Below are 10,016 nucleotides of genomic sequence, written 5' to 3' on the forward strand. Positions count from 1 at the left end.
CATGCCAACCTCGGTCCCTACAATACACACATAATCATATTACTGGATGTATCACCATGCCACCATAATCGGTCCCTGCCACCAATACTACACACATAATCATATTACTGGATGTATCACCATGCCATACTGGGTCCCTACTACACAATACTACACACATAATCATATTACTGGATGTATCACCATGCCACACATAATCATATTACTGGATGCCATGCCACCCTCGGTCCCTACAATACTACACACATAATCATATTACTGGATGTATCACCATGCCAACCTCGGTCCCTACAATACTACACACATAATCATATTACTGGATGTATCACCATGCCAACCTCGGTCCCTACAATACTACACACATAATCATATTACTGGATGTATCACCATGCCAACCTCGGTCCCTACAATACTACACACATAATCATATTACTGGATGTGTCACCATGCCACCCTCGGTCCCTACAATACTACACACATAATCATATTACTGGATGTATCACCATGCCAACCTCGGTCCCTACAATACTACACACATAATCATATTACTGGATGTGTCACCATGCCAACCTCGGTCCCTACAACACTACACACATAATCATGTTTCTGGATGTATCACCATGCCAACCTCGGTCCCTACAATACTACACACATAATCATATTACTGGATGTATCACCATGCCAACCTCGGTCCCTACAATACTACACACATTATCATGTTTCTGGATGCACTACATAATGCAGTTGTACAGGACGGACCAGAGCAGCCCAGGTTTGTTGTCATGTGGGATAATGTTAGTTTCCACCGGGCTGCTCTGGTCAGGGACTGGTTCACCAACCACAATAACTTCACAGTTGTACAGGACGGACCAGAGCAGCCCAGGTTTGTTGTCATGTGGGATAAGATTAGTTTCCACCGGGCTGCTCTGGTCAGGGACTGGTTCACCAACCACAATAACTTCACAGTTGTGTACTTGCCCCCTTTACTCCCACTTTCTCAGTCCGATTGAGCAATTATTTTTGGCTTGGCGTTGGAAAGTGTATGACCGCCAACCACATGTCTGCCTGCCTCTTCTGCAAGCAATGGAAGAGGCATACAGAGTTATTGAGGTGGTGTCAGTCCAGGGTTGGATACGGCATGCAAGGCAATATTTTCCCCGTTGACTAACCAGGGATGACATTGCTTGTGATGTGGATGAGATGATGTGGCCAGACCCTAACAGAAGGCGGGATCCATAAACCATCCACCCCATCCCTTACAATCCCTTACAACACTCGTTTTTGTTTACCATTGCGCTGTAATTTTACTGTAATTATTTTTGAGTTTACAGTAACATATTGTATTGATTATTGTACTGTAATTCTACTTTTCTTTGTGTTTTTGTTGTTGTTGTAAAAAGCTGCAATGGCAAAAAAACAAGCTGTATATATTTGTTTAGAGCCTTTCTATTTTTGTGTTCATTGATGTCACGCCCTGACCTTAGAGAGTCTCTATTTGGTTTGGTCAGGGTGTGATTTGGGTGGGCATTCTATGTTCTTTATTTGTAGGTTTTTTATTTCTACGTTTTGGCCGGGTATGGTTCTCAATCAGGGACAGCTGTCTTTCATTGTCTCTGATTGAGAATCATACTTAGGCAGCCTTTTCCCACCTGTGTTTGTGGGTGATTATTTTCTGTTTTGTGTTTCTGCACCTGACAGAACTGTTTGTTGTCGTTGGCACGTTGTTATTTTGTTCAAGTGTTTTGACAATAAATCATGAACACTTTCCACGCTGCGCTTTGGTCCACTTCTTCATGCCGACGAGCGTGACAATTGAAATGTGGGTAGATGTACTGTGGGTAGATGTACTGTGGGTAGATGTACCGTGGGTAGATGTACTGTACCGGAACAATCTTTCACAGAAGCCTGTATGAGAAATGAAAAAGGTATACAAAGTACTAAAGACAGCAGTGTTTTGTATAAAGTACATCAGTGTGTTGTTGCTGCTTTGAAAGAATCATTTAAATGGTGCATGTATCATTTTGTTGTGTCTCATTTGGCTTGTGTGTAGAGTTTTGACACAATGAGCAAAATTCCGCAACAAGTGTGTAAGCAATTGCAAAAAAACTATAAATAATTACGGACAGCACTTTGGCCGAGTCTGCTGGCTCAGTCAATTTCAATGGGACTATTTATCTCTAAACATAAACCAATACCTTGGAGATTGTTTCAAATTGTAACCTTAGAAAAATCTAAATGCTGAGCCATCTTTTATTTTCTTCATAAACTACTGTCCACACACACCCGAACTTGTAACAGGAGTTTAAATTGCCTTTCCAAAACCATTCAGGAGTTCGATTTAACCACTGGGGAAATGGTTTAACTGCTACTGCATAAATATTTCAGATTTAGATGGTTTAAGGAATTTATCCCTACCAGGATACAGCAGCTGCATACAATATCCAATATACCAGGGGTTGTGAAGAGGCATGGGTTTTATCCACTCTTCCCTCACCCTTATCTGACAGTCCCTTGCTGTGCTGGAGTGTCGGTGGAGTATTACTGATGCATCGTTCCTTAATGACACTGAATACAATCCTCAATAGATAACCCAGGCCTAGCCAGGGACAATGGGCCTCACAATGGGCTGCTGCGCTGTAAATGTAAACCTAATATACCACTGTTTGGCCAGGACAGATAAGCCTTACTGAGTCCCTGCTAGATTCAACAGATGAGCAAAGACATGAATTCTCAATACAAACAGACCAGAGGAGGAACCCCTATCAGAAAGTGTGTGTGTGTGTGTGTGTGTGTGTGTGTGTGTGTGTGTGTGTGTGTGTGTGTGTGTGTGTGTGTGTGTGTGTGTGTGTGTGTGTGTGTGTGTGTGTGTGTGTGTGTGTGTGTGTGTGTGTGTGTGTGTGTGTGTGTGTGTGTGTGTGTGTGTGTGTGTGTGTGTGTGTGTGTGTGTGTGTGTGTGTCTAGCTCATGGCAATTCAATGAATTGGTCAATGCACTGGAACATTCTTTTGGTCACGTTTTCTTTGGAGCTGAAAGCTGTAGATTGTGTGTCTATGAAAGATGTGTGTCTTTGAGTTAGAATGCAGATTTACTGTGCCATTGTGATTGCATTATTAGATCATTTGAATATGAATGAAAGAAACCTGGATCTCCACCATGAAGATAATCCCTTTTGGGGTTCTCACACACATATGTCAATCTCACAGAAGTAGCCCTGGCCATAGAGGCCTCTCCCCCTCTCCTTTTCCTCCCTCTCTCCCTCTCCTCCTGCCTGTACAGCGGTTGTAAGGGGATGTAGGCTTCTTTGAAACCTCTCTTTCTTTTCAACAGAAGACTTGGCCCTGCCCTTACACACTCAGACTACTCCTCCCATGCCTCTGAAGGGCAGAAGAGAGAGATCCCTACTCAGACTACTCCTCCCATGCCTCTGAAGGGCAGAAGAGAGAGGTCCCTACTCACACTACTCCTCCCATGCCTCTGAAGGGCAGAAGAGAGAGATCCCTACTCACACTACTCCTCCCATGCCTCTGAAGGGCAGAAGAGAGAGATTCCTACTCATCACTACTCCTCCCATGCCTCTGAAGGGCAGAAGAGAGAGATCCCTACTCACACTACTCCTCCCATGCCTCTGAAGGGCAGAAGAGAGAGATCCCTACTCACACTACTCCTCCCATGCCTCTGAAGGGCAGAAGAGAGAGATCCCTACTCACACTACTCCTCCCATGCCTCTGAAGGGCAGAAGAGAGAGATCCCTACTCACACTACTCCTCCCATGCCTCTGAAGGGCTCACACTACTCCTCCCATGCCTCTGAAGGGCAGAAGAGAGAGATCCCTACTCACACTACTCCTCCCATGCCTCTGAAGGGCAGAAGAGAGAGGTCCCTACTCACACTACTCCTCCCATGCCTCTGAAGGGCAGAAGAGAGAGATCCCTACTCACACTACTCCTCCCATGCCTCTGAAGGGCAGAAGAGAAAGAGAATTCGAAAACAACCCCAATTTTGATAAACTCCCATATCTACTGGGTGAACTACCTCAGTGTGCCATCACAGCAGCAAGATTTGTGACCTGTCCCCACAATGAAGGTCAACCAGTGAAGAACAAACACCATTGTAAATACAACCCATATTTATGTTTATTTAATTTCCCTTTTGTACTTTAACCATTTGTACATTGTTACAACACATCGTTACATAATATGACATTTGTAATGTCTTTATTCTTTTGGAACATCTGTGAGTGTAATGTTTACTGTTCATTTTATTGTTTATTTCACTTTTGTATATTATCTACTCCACTTGCTTTGACAATGTTAACACATGTTTCCCATACCAATAAAGCCCCTTGAATTGAATTGGCCTAACTGACTAACTAAGGAACTTCTGCCTCCGTGCCTGGCCAGGCCTGGGCCCCAATGTACTGACACACAGAAAGAAGGACATTTAATGGAATGCTGCATCTCAAATACAGTGTAGTGTAATGCTTCAACCATTCTGTGCTGTGTCTAACTAATAATGATGTTGACTTAGCCACATATTAATACAGGTAAAGAGCTTTGAGTTTGAGGAGTAGACGTTCTGTCTATGCAAATCATCAATATTACTTTCTGACAATAACACCAGATCTCCATGGCTACAGACTAGTTGCTATGGAGAGAGGTTAGATCTAAGAAAATAACCTCTCAAGTTGTCTAGGCTACTGAGCCTTGACCCACAATGCTGAGCGCTAGCTGCAGACTACCCCCTTGTCGAGGGGATGTCGGCTTGTTTTCATCTCAGCAGGACAAATATGAATTATGGATTTCACTGTTTGAAAGGGGAAAACCAGGCCAAGGCTTTCCAATTAGTGAATCTAGCTGAATGCCAAGTGCAGTTTGTTGCCCTAGTATCTTGTTCCAATGGGAGCCTTTTATATATAACCCCACTGATCTAAAAAATAACATTGTAATTATTAGATTTTTCTAATAATGCACCCAAATCTCTGTTTAAACGGCTGCAAGCATTCCTTTTGTAGTCCAGACATCAATCAGATTAGCAGTTGGTTATTATTGAATCAAAGGTTAAATTCTACGTAGGCAAAGTATGAAAATCATTTATTTTTCCTTTCTTTCTTTTCAGTAACATTGTCCTCACACAGGAGGGCAGGGAAGGACAGGCTCTGTCTGTCTGTCTGTCTGTCTGTCTTCCTCTGTCTGTCTGTCTGTCTGTCTGTCTGTCTGTCTGTCTGTCTGTCTGTCTGTCTGTCTGTCTGTCTGTCTGTCTGTCTGTCTGTCCCTCCCTCTCCAAGACACATTCTGCTCCAGATAACTCTTCTATAAACATTACTGTTGATACTTTCACAATTTACAGAACATAGAATAGAGGCAAAACCACCTCCCTGTAAAAATTATCACAATCATCTCTTCCCATCATTACATGCCTGTTTTCCCAACATGGTGTCACATGACAGGAGAGAACCACATGACATGAGAGAACCACTATGTCTATTTGCAATTTACAAGCTAATTCCCAAACAACGGAGCAGGGTTAAAGTTAGTTTAAACTAGCAGCTCAGACCGCGTATACACAGGCAGCTGTTGAATGGTCCATTAGCGCTATGCTAACAGTTAACATCAGAAGTAGAGGCCCCACAGGGTGGAGCCAAGTGAAACATGCAAATCCACTGACCTCCGCCCTTTCCCACATGACCTATGCAGGCGTTCACTGATTGGTCTTGGAGGCTCTGTTCTAATGTTCATAGCATACCAATTAGAAGCAATGTGTTGGACATATCCACTGACCTCCGCCCTTTCCCACATGATCTATGCAGGCGTTCACTGATTGGCCTTGGATGCTCTGTTCCAATGTTCATAGTGTACCAATTAGAAGCAATGTGTTGGACATGCATTCTAAATGTTATTCTGTTACGCATGTTGGAACATAGACTTTTGTCTTGTGAATGCACTGACTACTCCTCATGAGTCTTATCTACCCACTACTGTTTCAGCTCTGACTATCCTCATGATACCAATGAAGAGTCTGAACTACCCACTATTGTTTCAGCTCTGACCTGTCTGGTTGTTATGCTGGACAGGTTTCCTTCTACAAGGGGAAACGCCCTCACATACATTATGTTATGATAATGACCCTCAGACTTCCACATTTGGTACAGTGCAGTTGAAATCCATTTCAGTGCCATGGTTTGGAAAGTGAATCAGATTATATACAGAGCTTGTTCTCCCGTTGCCCCAACGAAGGGGTCAATTGCCTAGATGCAGTATAGATGCAATCTATGTTTATTAGTCTGTTCGTTCATGTGTATAAATCTGTTTCATGGAATCCATTGACAATCTGACACTAGCAAGAGCAGGTTCCTCCAGTCTACACTGACATGGCAGCTCTCGCCAACAGTGAGTTCAACTCCAGTGTCTCTCCAGAAAGACTTTTAATTGGTGGGAATTAAGTCCGTCAGGCGTCAGCCCTGCTTCCCGCTCCCACCTTCTAACAGAACAGAGGATGAGGGATGGATGGGAGGATGAGGGAGGATGGGAGGATGTGGGAGGATGTGGGAGGATGAGGGAGGATGGGAGGATGAGGGAGGATGGGAGGATGAGGGAGGATAGGAGGATGAGGGAGGATGGGAGGATGTGGGAGGATGGGAGGATGAGGGAGGATGGGAGGATGAGGGAGGGTGTGATGAGGGGTGGAGGAGTGGGGTTGGATAATGAGCCCATACCTCCTGGGAGACTGATCTGACAGTGGATCAGATCGCTGTTTCACTGCCACATTCATGGCCGTGAGAACGAGGAATCCACACACACACACAACCACTCATACACACACACCGCCGGCTTTTCTGTGTCCCAGGAGGAATGAGGATACAGTGAAAGGCTGTTTGTTCTGCTACATGGCTGTGCCGCCACGGAGGCCTTTGGCATTCAGACGCACACTGCTCCCACGATCAGTCCATTCAGGAGGCCCTCACACAGGAGAGGGTGCGATGCTCTTAGACCTCTCTGGCGTTGTTCTGGAAGTCCCCATTGATGTTTGGACGGGAGAGTGAAACATTGAAATAGCACAGGGGTTCGTCTTAGCTGTTGTCTCACTGTCTTAATGTCCTGACTGTCATGCCTCTTTCTGTATGTTCTCCTATAGAATCTTATAAATAGTGGAAAGTGCTTGATTGGGACAGGCTGGGTAGATGCCAAACTAGATGCCAATCCCTAAACCAACTTCTGAGTCAACTCTCATAACAATCCGTGTAACAGCTAACTTGTAAGCTTTCAAACATCATTATGTCTCCTGCCAGAACGCGGCCTCTCTGCCTACCTGCTACTCCACGTAACAAGCCTAGCCAGAGGCCTCTGGGTTGGGGGACAAGTTTAGACAGGGCTGGAGGAATCCTCCAGGAGCCAGTCAGGAGCCACTGTCAGTCAGTCTGTCTGTTGCCCTCATCACACTCCACTGGGCTAATGTGGATGAGACTGCCCCTGACACAGGGGACAACCCTACTGGAAGAGCATAGTTCCCACCAGGGAGGTGGTTTGTTTGTGTGTTTATTAAATATCTTGTCTTGGTTGTTGTTATTGGAGAAACATGAATAATTGTGATTTCAATATTTCTCCTTTCATGTCCTGAATCTGCAGCAGCTAAACATATAAACTACCCCATATACAGAGTTCTTTGGGATAAACACGGTTTTAACAAGATTACTGTATGTTGTGGAAGAGAAGAGATGTTCAATAACTTCCATGTTGTGATATGTGTTTTTCTTTCTTTTCTTCCCAGCAGCTGGTTAAACAGGGTTCTACCAGGACAGTGTCATTTACACACAGTTGGTGCAGCTTCAGCCCCCGGTGGGTAGAAAGGTCTGTCATTGACACGGTTAACTGACTTGGTGAACACCTGGGGTTTCTCTTCATCCAGACACAAACTACCGGGAATAACTGGGGTGGAGCACAGTTGGTCCTGATTAGGTTCTGCCACTCACACACAGACACATGTTGTTCTGGAAGAAAACACAACCCATACATTCTAGAACACACACAGACACATGTTGATCTGGAAGAAAACACAACTCATACATTCTAGAACACACACAGACACATGTTGATCTGGAAGAAAACACAACTCATACATTCTAGAACACACACAGACACTTGCCTATGCTGCTCTGTACCATCACTCATTCATATATCCTTATGTACATATTCTTTATCCCCTTACACTGTGTATGACAGTAGTTTTTTTTGGAATTGTTAGTTAGATTACTTGCTCGTTATTACTGCATTGTCGGAACTAGAAGCACAAGCATTTCGCTACACTCGCATTAACATCTGCTAACCATGTGTATGTGACAAATAAAATTTGATTTGATTTGATTTGATTTGATTTGATTTGATGTTGATCTGGAAGAGAACACACCCCATACATTCTAGAACACACACAGACACATGTTGTTCTGGAAGAGAACACAACTCATACATTCTAGAACACACACAGACACATGTTGTTCTGGAAGAGAACACAACTCATACATTCTAGAAAACACACAGACACATGTTGTTCTGGAAGAGAACACAACTCATACATTCTAGAACACACACAGACACATATTGTTCTGGAAAAGAACACAACTCATACATTCTAGAACACACACAGACACATGTTGTTCTAGAAGAGAACACAACTCATACATTCTAGAACACACACAGACACATATTGTTCTGGAAGAGAACACAACTCATACATTCTAGAACACACACAGACACATGTTGTTCTAGAAGAAAACACAACTCATACATTCTAGAACACACACAGACACATGTTGTTCTAGAAGAGAACACAACTCATACATTCTAGAACACACACAGACACATATTGTTCTGGAAGAGAACACAACTCATACATTCTAGAACACACACAGACACATGTTGTTCTAGAAGAAAACACAACTCATACATTCTAGAACACACACAGACACATGTTGTTCTAGAAGAGAACACAACTCATACATTCTAGAACACACACAGACACATGTTGTTCTAGAAGAGCATTCTATACATACCAAAACACAAATATTCCCCTCTCAGACAAAGAAGTTTGAGGCAATAATAAACAGTTTTGTGCATTTATTTGTTACTTTACACAAGAGCGTAAAAACATCCACTGACTGGCAAGAAACTGCGTTTGCAAATTGAAAAAGAGTTGCAGGTTGTGACTGAAATGTACACACATTGGCTGTTCTTCTTTTGTGTAGTGAAATAAATGCAAACGAGTTGAACAAAAAGACAACTGAAATATAACTAATGGTATATTATTTTAAACAGTAGCAGAACTGCCATTTTTAAACATTACACAGAAAGCACACCTTCATTGATTCCGTTTCACAAAACTTCACAAAATCACTGCGCCTACAGATCAACAAATATATAAATATGATATTTACAGAATAAACAATGGATTTGAAAGTCTACTCCTTCATTCTACATACTAAGCACCAATACTTTCTAAATGCGTCATCTAGAGGAGTGTTTGGGACTGGATGGATTCTCCTGGCTTTATATTGACACCTCACTAACCATCATACACACATCAACATACATACATCTACTTCTCACATTGACACCTCACTAACCATCATACACACATCAACATACATACATCTACTTCTCACATTGACACCTCACTAACCATCATACACACATCAACATACATACATCTACTTCTCACATTGACACCTCACTAACCATCATACACACATCAACATACATCATCTACACATTGACACCTCTAACCACATACATCAACATACATACATCTACTTCTCACATTGACACCTCACTAACCATCATACACACATCAACATACATACATCTACTTCTCACATTGACACCTCACTAACCATCATACATAACCACATCCACATACATACATCTACTTCTCACATTGACACCTCACTAACCATCAACATACACACACTAACCATCATCAACATACATACATCTACTTCTCACATTGACACCTCACTAACCATCATA

At 42.9% G+C, this 10,016-nt stretch overlaps 1 long non-coding RNA gene across 1 annotated transcript; it reads right to left on the minus strand.

Annotated features, from left to right (window-relative positions):
* Positions 1-9,092: 9,092 nt before the first annotated feature.
* On the minus strand, positions 9,093-9,747 carry LOC112239412. Its single transcript, XR_006082580.1, has 2 exons — positions 9,605-9,747; positions 9,093-9,548 (listed from the first exon to the last, which is right to left on the minus strand). It is a non-coding gene; the product is annotated as an uncharacterized LOC112239412 (long non-coding RNA).
* Between the last annotated feature and the right edge of the window lie 269 nt (positions 9,748-10,016).

Source organism: Oncorhynchus tshawytscha, unplaced genomic scaffold (genome assembly GCF_018296145.1).
Source record: "Oncorhynchus tshawytscha isolate Ot180627B unplaced genomic scaffold, Otsh_v2.0 Un_contig_6966_pilon_pilon, whole genome shotgun sequence".
In the NCBI taxonomy this organism is placed as follows: Eukaryota; Metazoa; Chordata; class Actinopteri; order Salmoniformes; family Salmonidae; genus Oncorhynchus; species Oncorhynchus tshawytscha.